The sequence below is a fragment of the Canis aureus genome, chromosome 6 (genome assembly GCF_053574225.1).
Source record: "Canis aureus isolate CA01 chromosome 6, VMU_Caureus_v.1.0, whole genome shotgun sequence".
In the NCBI taxonomy this organism is placed as follows: Eukaryota; Metazoa; Chordata; class Mammalia; order Carnivora; family Canidae; genus Canis; species Canis aureus.
In genome coordinates, this window is record NC_135616.1 from 52,999,467 (window position 1) to 53,010,747 (window position 11,281).

Sequence of the window (11,281 nt, forward strand, 5' to 3'; positions counted from 1 at the left end):
TAGCTGCTAGCCTGTTGCCTGGGCTCAGTGAATGCTTAAGTGATAGAACAACCTCCCCATCTTTAGTGGATCCCCTTTCTAATCCAACTAGGCTCTCTCTCCACTCCCCTTCCTACTTTTTACTATTTGCCTAGGAGATGTCCTCCAGCTCACCATTTCAGCAACCATCTGCATAGTGAAGACTCCCAGGTTACAGCTTCAAGGCCCCCCCTTGGAACTGCAGGTCCATATATGCAGCGACCTATTCAGCATTCCCATGTGAACGTCACAGTTAAATGCTTCAAACTCAGAAATAGTGAAACAGGGCACTAATGAGCTCTCTTTCCCCAATCTGATCCTCTTACAGCTTTTCCTGTTTTTCTGTATCACAACATGGGGATGCAAAACTCAGAAATTTCAGACTCACCCGGACTCCTTCCTTTCCTCCTCTGTCCAGTCCACATTCAAATCTCAACAAGTTTACCTTCTACAATCACCTGAATCCATCTTCCCTTAAAAATCTATGATATCTCACCTGCAGTGCTGTACCAGCCTCCTAACTAACTGAGTCTCCCTGAATCCACACTTGTCTTCCTATCTGTAGGTGGTGCACAGGGGGATATGAATGATAGATCCTAAAGAAATTTTTGCTGAATGAATAAAAAGCATGCTAATGCATTCTTTGACAAACACATTTTTTTAAGATTTTTTTTAATTTACTTATTCATGAGAGATACAGAGAGAGAGGCAGAGACACAGGCAGAGGAAAAAGCAGGCTCCATGCAGGGACCCCGACGTGGGACTCGATCCGGGTACTCCAGGATCACACCCTGGGCTGCAGGCGGCGCTAAACCACTGCACCACCAGGGCTGCCTGACAAACATATTTTTAAAAACATCATGGCTCTCTCCCATTAGAACTCACAATAGCTTTTTATTCTTTTAAAAACTTTTTTAATTTAAATTCAGTTAATATATACAGTATTATTAGTTTTGGAGGTAGAATTTAATGATTCCTCAGTTGCAATTCCCAGTGCTCATTACTTCAAGTGCCCTCCTTAATGCCCATCACCCAGTTACCCCGTCCCCCACCCACCTCCCCTCCAGCAATCCTCAGTTTGTTCCATTAAGAGTCTTTCATGATTTGCCTCTCTCTCTCTCTCTCTCTGTTTTTGTCTTATTTTATTATACATCAGGACCAAATTATTTGTCCTGTTTGGTTGTTTTTTTTTTTTTATTTGTTTGTTTTTTTAACCACCTTTTATAGTCTATATTTCCATTCATGTCCCAGCCACCTGCCCATTCACACACAAATCAGAACTGTTCTACGTCTCCCTAGCATGCTAGTTAGGCTGGGACATTTCCCCATGTCCTCTAGTCTTCTTTTCTGACTTCTGATAGGAAATGTCCTTGCTCTGTAACTCTTTTTGCAAACCCACTTATGCTACCTTTCATGGTTCTGCTCCTATCTCACCTCCTTATGACACCTTTCTTGACAGCTTCATTTTAGACCAAGCAAACCCCTTTCAATAGATGCTTACAATGAAATAATCAGCACTTTTTACAAGTATTGCTTAATTATTTTTTAAATGTATTATGGTTGTTAATTTACCTTAAATATTTTCTTAATATTAGAGATTTGGCAGGGGGAGGTGAGCAGGGGAGAGGCATATTCCACAGCATATAGTAAAGCTGCAGTAAACAACTTATATAGATTTTTTTTTCTTTTTGCATAGTGTGGTTCTGCTGTTTTTGCAATTTCTAGCTGCGAGTAATTTTTTTAAAAAAATAATAGCATAATGCCAAAGTACAATACATGCTTATTTTAAAAAACATATTATTTTACATTAAAAAGTTTAAATGAGAAGGTAAAGTCACCTATATTTCACCACCCTGAACTAGACACAGTTCATGATTTGTTGTTAAAATATTTCCTTTTTATTTATTTTTTACACAGTTTTTATATTAACATTCTTCGTTACTGATTTTTAAGTCAATGGAGGAATTTTTAATCATATTTTCAAAGATTGCGTTTCACCCCAAATTAAGAAAATATGCGAACATGTAACCCATTTGCTTTCATCAGAAAAATGAAACACACACAAACAATAAATAACAGCTCCCCAAGGATTGTGGGAGCTTTGACGTCACAGCCGTTTCCCAGAGTTCTCAGGTTCCAGTGGGTCCTACTCCTTCAGAGTAAACAGTTTCTTTTTCTTTTCTGCTTGTTCTAGCTGGTAACCTTCCCTAGACATGAGCACATGTCTCTTTTTGAAATTGGAAAAGCCTGCATAATACTTAAAGGACATTCCAAGACCACAGTTGGAGAACTACTACTGCTCAAAAAATTAGTTTTTACATGGTTGAGCAGGGAAGAGCTCCACAAAACTGTTGGGGAGAAAATATCTTAAGGGACTGTACGGTTTCTGTTATTACAGATCTCTCAACCTTGACTTTTTGTTTTTTAAGTGTTTTTTCTTTCTTTATAAAAAACGCTTTAAAACTCATACAATGCTTTTGTAAAAAAAGGAGGATGAAAGCGACATGTACTGCTCTGTACCTTGTAGAACAATGATCAGGTATGATAATGACATATTCTGGGACACAGTAGTATATTTTGATAAGAAAAGCACTTATAAAAAAAAAAGTAATGCATTTATCTATATGTGAAAATCTATGGTACCACAGCCCTATTTAAAGTGATAATTGAAAAAAAAAATAAAATAAAGTGATAATTGCAGAGAAAATATAAATTGTTATTATGAAGTGTATTTAAAAATTATTCCCCGGCAAACTGATGTTAAAATATTTGCCTGATGAATGTAAATATTTTCTTTAAGGAAAGTATTATCAAATGATGTAAAATCATGTAGAACAAAATTTTTGACTTATGAATTAGATATATCTAAATAACTAATCTTCCTCTCATGGGAAAGGGGGAACAGAGAGAATAATCATAATTTTCAAGGATTAAAAAACCACACTTGCCCAATAAAAGTTTCTGCAGTTCCCCACATTGTCGATTTCTGAGGGAAGAAAGAAGAACCACCCAGAGAGCTCTTTGCCTATAACCAGATGTGCTGTTCAGCAGCTCTACTCAAGTTTGAGGGAAGACCACAGGATGAATCCTCAACACATTTAAGAAATAAAACGTAATTTAGTTCATTAATCATGAAACTGAAATCTGCAGTTTTGCTACACATATTTCAAAGGCTGAATCCCTTCTGACAAGAGGAACAGAACATAATATCACTGCACACTTGACTGTTAGGAGTCTGTTCTTAGCTGCCCTCAGGGAAGAAGAGATTTTTCTGAGTGTGATCATTTTGACTCAGAATATATGAAACACTGTTTAAATTTATGCCTTTTTACCTCTCTTTTACCCCAACAGTCTCCTTCCTCAGGTGGTAAGGATATCTTTTTTTCTGCCCTGTGTTGGATTTTTTTTTTTTTGGTTTGGAGAATCAGAGCTACCTTGAACAGCCAGGAAATTCCAGCTGTATCTGGGTAGGCCTTAAAGTCAATCATTTTAACTGAATTACTATATATACTCAAACTCCTGGTGGATTTAACTCTTTCCCCTGATTACTTATATAAATTAATGTCTTATTTGTCTTAAAGAATTAATAATATGAATAATAAAGTGACATAAAATATGAAACTGCTTCACAAACTGTAAGAACATATACCAGTGCTATTATAGTTTATAAAACCAGTTCTAAGAAATAGGTGGGGATAGCATAAATATTTTCATCTTACAGAGAAGAAAACAGGCTTAGAGATTTTTAGGGAGCTACTGTTAAGTGACTTGAATATTTCTCTCCTGATCCCATTTTATTTATCTATTTTTCATTCTATCCCATCATCTTTGATGTTAACCAAATTCTTATGAGTACATTATAGTCTAATGAAACAATGCTGAATTAAGAACAGGGAGACCAGCATGCCACTTCACAACACATTACCATGCTGCTCAAATCTTTTTTATTTCCTTTGGCTCTTTGTCTTTGTTGTAAAGTGGACATGTACCTGCTGTACCTGTCTTCCTTGTGGGAACACAGCAGGCCAAAAAAGATACTGCCTTATTTAAAATACTTAAGGAATTTGGGGCAAAATTTATTATTATTCCATAGGAATCAAGTGGAAACTTTTCTAAATTATGTTATCAAGCAAAAATTTAAAGCTAAGGATGTGTTTCAATAAATTTATGCCAGCCTGCAAAAAGCAAAAATCTTTAATTTAGATTTAAGAGTATCAGGGGATTCAAAGCATTTGCTTTGTATTTAGACAATTCTATGCTAAGTTATGATTCTACAACTTACTAGTTAACTTTAGATAAATCTCTGGGTCTCCATTTTCTCACCTAAAAAAACTGGCACATTAATATCTTTAGCTTGGAATAAGAGATAATGTGAACAAAGGCTCTAATACCCTACTTGCCCCCATTGAAGACACTCAAATGAAATGTTTGTTCTTTTCCTGCTACCACTTCCATAACATCTCTGACAAATGTCACTTATGCCAGCCTTGGCTATGTATCCAATGTGGTTTCCCAGTCAATGTTGGAGGCCATTTAATGTCACTAAAACTAGGAATATTCCCATACTCCAAAAGTCACGCTCTTACAGCATGTCATTTACCAAGTGACTAAGTAGACACATGTTTTTGATCTACAGTCAGGAACTGATGCCTTATGATTTTTAGTGACGTGCATAAGTCACCCCATGAGTGCCTGGCAGAGCTGGGAATCTGGCTCAGAAGTTCCTGACTGTGGTCATCTCCTTCAGGCCACCCTTCTCCTTGTTAGCATGAACCAGTAATCTGAATCTTCTTAAACTTTGAGATGGCATCAACCTTTCATATTTCCACTTACTCCATCCATTACTACGGACTGTGCAATGACTGAAGAAGACAAATGCCCTTCTTCAATTTGGACACTGAATTTAATGGCGAATAGATGACATATGTTTAGGACATCAGGTGTCAAGATTTTTTTTTGTTGTTTTTTTTGTTTTTTTTAGGTGTCAAGATTTCTTATCCCAGACCTCACACAGCCACTAAGTTTCCTGGACACCAACCATGTTGAATTTTCTACGTAGTATAGTGGCTCTGACATAGCACTGCCTTACCGCTTCTCTGAGATTTCTTTGAGGTCTATTTAATTTTTTATACATGAATAATACTTACCATGCTAACTGTGGTCATACATAAAGTTGCCATTCTTGTGTGAACTTGGGTCTCCTAACCAGTTGAGTAAGATAAACATTCTGTCTCCCAGTTTGATATGTGACCTGCTTTCATATGTATTGCTTTGAAATCTGATAAACCTAGAAGACATACAGACTGCATTTCTATATCATAAAGCATCCGAGACTCTTTATTTTGTTGCTAAGCAATTGACGATTAAATCTCCTTGGCATTCTTTGATAGCAGATGAGCATCACCTGTGGTACATGTGGAGAAAATAGGTCACCGTGGGTGAGGCAATTGGACAAATTTGTTGCATGATTCTGTGCTGGTCTAAAGAAGCAGTTTACCATGCGCTTTATGCAAAAGAGAATCAAAACATCTCCTAAGCATGCTCAGGGGCTGTTGGAGATTAGGAACACAGATCTGTCAGCAACATCAGTTCTGACATATGGAAAAGTGTTTGTGTGTTTGATAAAAATGCTGTGTGTACTTTACAGGATTGTATAATCTCTGGGGGTGTAGATGGCTGGATTACTGTTCTCCGTTAGAGACTATGGAATCCTTCCTCATGTAGGAAAACGTTCCTTTAGTTCTTGTTTACTTACTTTGTTCCTTTCCTCCTTCTACGGGTCTCCCATGTGCAGTTCATTTCTAACAACTGAGGGGAAAGAGATAAAGAGAAATAATGACTCATCTGATTCTTTCTCTACCGGGCTTACAGTCGAATCCTGTATATCTTAAAGTGTGATGCCTCGTTCGTCTTCATCAGAATGAACTGAAATGTCTTGAAATACAGATTCCAGGACCCCACTTATACCTAGTGAATCAGAATCTCCCAAACATGTGCATTTTTATTGCACACGATTTTCATATACCGTCGTTTGCAAACATAGATGCAGACCATGTTCTTTTAGAGTGATTGGCATCGAATGATGTATTTTTGTGTGCCATCCACTGTGTCCTTTGTGGTCCATTGTTGTTAAACTCTCCCCTGATGGGGCACTTGAATGGCTCAGCGGTTGAGCATCTGCCTTTGGCTCACATCTTGATCCTGAGGGTCCTGGGATCAAGTCCACATTAGGCTCTCCACCAAGAGCCTCTTCTCCCTCTGCCTATGTCTCTGCCTCTCTCTTTCTGTGTCTCTCATGAATAAATAAATAAAATCTTAAAAAAAAAAAAAAACCTCTCCCCCAAATAAGCATTAGTCTGATCTCTGCAACCAGGTAAATACAGTTTTGAAGACAAGGGCAGAGAGGCAGATATTTTATGCTTCAGAGCACTGATGATGCTTTTCATATTGTAAATGATTTAATAAGCAGTTACTGAGTAAAGAATGCATGGAGCGCTCACTAGGTGCCTGGCACTGTTTTGAGTGCTTTGTATTTTTTTTAAAGGAAAAATGTAAGACAATTATTGAAGGTTGCAAAAATCCTAACTATGACTAATTTTCAGTGACTGTTATCTCAGCTCTTATTCTGGAAGAAAAAACATGTGCCAAAGAGAGGGCAATCTATCACACAGATGCTAATATTTGCAATTTAACTTTAGTTTTAAGTATGTTTTCAGATGAAGGTATACCACATGTAGAAGTTATAGTTCAGTATTTTGCATTTCTTTTTTTTTTACTAAGTCCTTCCTTACTGTCTAATGGTTGGTAAAGCACAGTTTTTTTTTTTACTTATGCAATTTTGCCTACTTATTTTCTACATGTTTGAAAAGGCAAAGTTGTTTGGGTTTTTTTGCCAGCATATAGAATTTTATTCAAAACCATTCAATGAGTAGGATGCATCTCAGTGTTTTCTAAACAAAACCCTGACTGAAACATGTTTATAAGGTTCTGCATAACTTCATAAACTCATACTACAGAGGAAAAACGTTGTTGGATGTCACATGGTGACACATAGACTATTCATTGTCATGTGGGAAGGCCACCCCCCCCCCCCCCAGGGCCTGCAGAAACTCATGGGGTAGAACGGATAAGGGGTAGATGGATAAGGTCCTGCATTACCAAATGAAAGCAAAGTTCAGACTCAACCTTGGGTTGCATTAATTATAGACCAGTGGTTCTCAAACATTAACATGCATCAGAATCACCTAGAGGGTTGTAAAAGCACAAGTTGCTGGACTCCACTCCCAGAACTTTAATTCAGGAGCTTTTGGGTGGGGACACCAAGTTTTAATATACTTTTTCAGATACTGGCTGTCAGAAAGTTGTATTTGAAATTTCAACATAACTTTTCCAATTTTGCCATGTTTAAAGACAAATTTATTCCTTTAGTGGGGTACTAAGCTTGGCACATACTCAAGGTATATCTGAAATATCTCCTTTTATGGTATACTAAAAGGCTTTTGTCCTAAATGGATTTTCTATTAAATATCATGTTTTTTTTTCCCGTAATGATGTATATGAAATTCATAGATTGTTGTCCAAAGAGTGTGTGTCTGGGGTGGGGATAGAAATAGCATCTTAAATGACAGACGATTTAACTCATTAAACATCATTTGGTAAAGCAGGGTTATTGTGACTTTAGAAAGCTCAAAGACAAAGAATAGAAATGGAAGGCCCTTACAGAGATGAGAAGGGCCACAAACTAAGAGGGGAAGGCTTTTCTGGAACCGTATCTGCAGCAGAGACCACTGCTGAGTAACAGGCCTCTAAGCCCATCTGGGATCCTTTGGTGACATGAACTTTGCTCTAGTGGTTTATGACATCACTGGAACCCCCTTGGTGGAATTACAACTTCATAATTCACAGTTAGCTGTTGTTTATTTTATATTTAATCATTTGTGGAGCACACTGGCAGCATACCCAGGGGAACTATGTGGTTATGCTCCTGCAAATCTTGTTGTTGCATAATTAAGTACGTCAGAAGTAATTCACCAAGTGTCATAACATCCCATATTTCAGACTTGCAGATGCTGGCCTTGGTTGTGATTGTCCTGAAAGTTATCCTGGCTGACTTACCTTCTCAATGAGTTTTCCTTTTGGAGGAGCAGTTACCAGACAGCTGGGTTTCCGGGTGTAAATACAATTTTCTGAGTAGCAGGCATAATGCTTCCATAGAAAGATAATCCCGGATGTGATATTGACTTCTATAATGTAACTGTAAAATGTGGTTTTATTTCTATTATCCCATAAGGATATAAAATGAATCAATCAAATTAACAAAGAAGGTTTCTGGGTTACCAAAGGGAATGGGGATTAGTCTCCATATTTCTTTGTGTTTGGCCCCTGCTGCTCAGAAATGACCCTACTTTATCTAGTGCCTTTGGGTCTCTCAATGGGAGAAGGGAGAAAGGGAAGGAAATTAAATTTTCCTCAATCTTACCTAGAGGAAAAAAATTAAGATTTATTGAGCACCCAACATGACCAGGTAATGTGCTGGATGATTTATACTACTTATGTTGTTTAAATTCTCGCAATAATGTTGAGTGGTAGATATTGTCACCCTCAATTTACAAATAGGGCTTTGAGACTCCAAGGAGGCTTATCGACTTGCCTGAAGCCTCAAAGTTGGTCTTGATGAAACCAGAACTAGTCTTGACCCCTCTGGAACTCTGTATTCCATTATCCTCTCATTTACCTTCCAGTGGCTAGAAAATTGGAATGCTGAATGGCTTTTCTGCCACATTTATTTAGTGGAACACAGAACTCCAGTAACTATAGTCCTGGACTGGGTATTGGGATTGCAAATGGAAAAATGCAAATAATCCATCAGGAAATTATATCTTTGTAAAGAAAATCCCCTGATGGCACCGGATACTTTAGTACCAGTTGAACTGCAAAATTGAGATTAATTATGGGGCTCAGTGAACTTGAATGAAAGAATGAATTGGAAGATAGTACTAAAGAAGAAACTAGGTGAGCCAGAGAGCTTTTCTGAAGGTGAAGAATTATCTTTGATCATGGTTTTGACCTTGAACATGCCACCAAGCCTCTCTGAGAAACTGGAAGAATAGCAATGTATTTTTGACAAGTCTGTTGAAGATTAAATCAGGTATATGCGCATATTCCTTACCTTACCTCACAGGTGGTACAAAGCTTCTAAATTGTGTCAGTTCTAATACTGGATTAGAATATTGAGGGGGAAAAAACCCCAAATCTAAAATTTCTGGTTAAATTTCCTCCTTCTATGAGAATGAGTTGTGTTTGGTTGTTTTTTACGTTAAGAATAGGATTTTATTTGAAATATTCAGACAGTCTGATTTGGTTGTTTGGGGCTGGAAATTCATTTTCCAGATGCAATGTTATAAAGGTTCCCTGGAAGCCTCCAAAAGACTGGTAAATGTATGAGACAGATTGAAATATAGTGACAATGGAGGCAGCCAGTGTGTTGTTTCTGGAAGGAAGTGGCTTAGTGGGATGTCTTGCCCTCTTTATTGGTGTAGGACCAGTGCTGGGCAAAATTTAGAACCAAATGAATTTAATCTCTGGGCAGCCTTCTGCAACACCCACTCCTGGCCACCAGTGTCTGAATTTGGTACTCCTCCTGTGTGCTTTCATGTCATCCTTCATGGCATAGACACATTACATGGCTTCTTTAAGAATGCCACTGAGGTCTTGGTGTCTCTGTGATCCCATTCACCCCTCTTCTTTGGAGTTCCCAGTGAGGAAAATAAACACATAGAGCAATAGTTGAATGGGAAATAAGGTGCTGAATTGTCATCATCTGGGCAAACACACAATAAGCCTTGGGCACTCCAAGGCCCCATCCTCTGGGATTTGCTGATAAAACGAAGTTGGAGGCTTTGTTTAAGTCCATTATGATTGCAAAACATACTCCCACTCTACTCTTTCTCTCACTCAGTTTCTCATACATCCAGCAAATCTGTATGGAGTACTGGCTGTGCCCCAGTCACTATTCTAGGTGCTGGGGATTCAGCAGTGAAAAACACAACCTGCTCCTTCTCATTAAACTTACTTTTTCCAGAGAAAGAGAGGCAATAAACAAGTAAATAAACAACTACATAAATAATTTAATTATAAATAATGATAAGTCTGATAAAGGAAATTAACCAGGCTTATTTGAGCAGAGATAGGAATGAAAAGGAGGTGCTAATGATGTGGACATCAGAGTAACGGCTATTGGAGTATTTTACCTACCAAGCAAAATCAGGCAGCTGAAGTGAACTAGTGTGAGGGCCACTAGGCAATAACAAACTTGGGAACTCCAAGGAACAGAATGAAGTACAGTGTGGCTGGAAGATAGCAAGTGATGGAAGTTGGTGGATGAGGTCAGAGACTATGAAGGGGTCAGATAATAGGGACTTTGTAGATCATAGTGAGGAGTTGGGCTTACAGCCTAGAATGATGGCCGTGGGTAGCCATGGGAGAGATTTAAACTGGGGATCTGACTTATGTAGTTAAAAGGATGATTTGCTATATTGAGAATATATATAAATTGGAAGAGAAAGGAGATGTGGTTAAAAGGTTCTTGCGATGGGCCAGGTGAGGGGTTATGTTATTTTGAATAACCTTATGGGTGAGGCGCTGAGCAGTGGTGGTGGGAACCCAGACTGGGCTTGCTATAGGGGCTAAGTAGGCTGATGAGCCAGCTGGCTTTGTAGATGCCTTGCCTAGAAGATTCACCCAGGGCACTTACTTTTCTTAGCCTTGTCTTTTCTGCGTTTCCATACCCAGGTTTTCTCTCAAACTTGCAAGCCTTTCCGTCAGGGATCCCTGGAAGCAGTTGACAGGAGAAGGAGTGGTTGGGTGCAGCGGGGTGTGAAACGGGAGCAATTTTTTCTTGAGTTTGTTATTTGAAAAGTTAGAGCCTGTAATTCAGGTACTGTCTATAATTTTCCCAGAAAGGAAGGGTTCTGTTTTAAGTTCTGCAAAAGCAACCTCTTTGTAATTTAGCAAAACATCAGAAGGCAACATTGCTAACAACTACAATTCAGAGATGTGAAGGCTTGTGTAGCTGAAATGCCTCAAGAAGTGATTTGTATTTCCTAGGTCAGAGTTCCTCCCCTTTAGCGTGTCTGTGTTAATGCCGCCAAAGGTCAGAAATCAGTCAGGTCTTTTCTCCAAACAATGGAATAGTAATCACAGTTCCAATGAGCTGCAGTCAGAGCATTTTACCTACCACCAGTCATTCATCTAACAAATTTTT

At 38.3% G+C, this 11,281-nt stretch overlaps 1 protein-coding gene across 2 annotated transcripts in view; it reads left to right on the plus strand.

Annotated features, from left to right (window-relative positions):
* PRRX1 (paired related homeobox 1) overlaps positions 1-11,281 on the plus strand; it is a 72,932-nt gene that overhangs the window by 10,091 nt on the left and 51,560 nt on the right. The window lies entirely within an intron of this gene.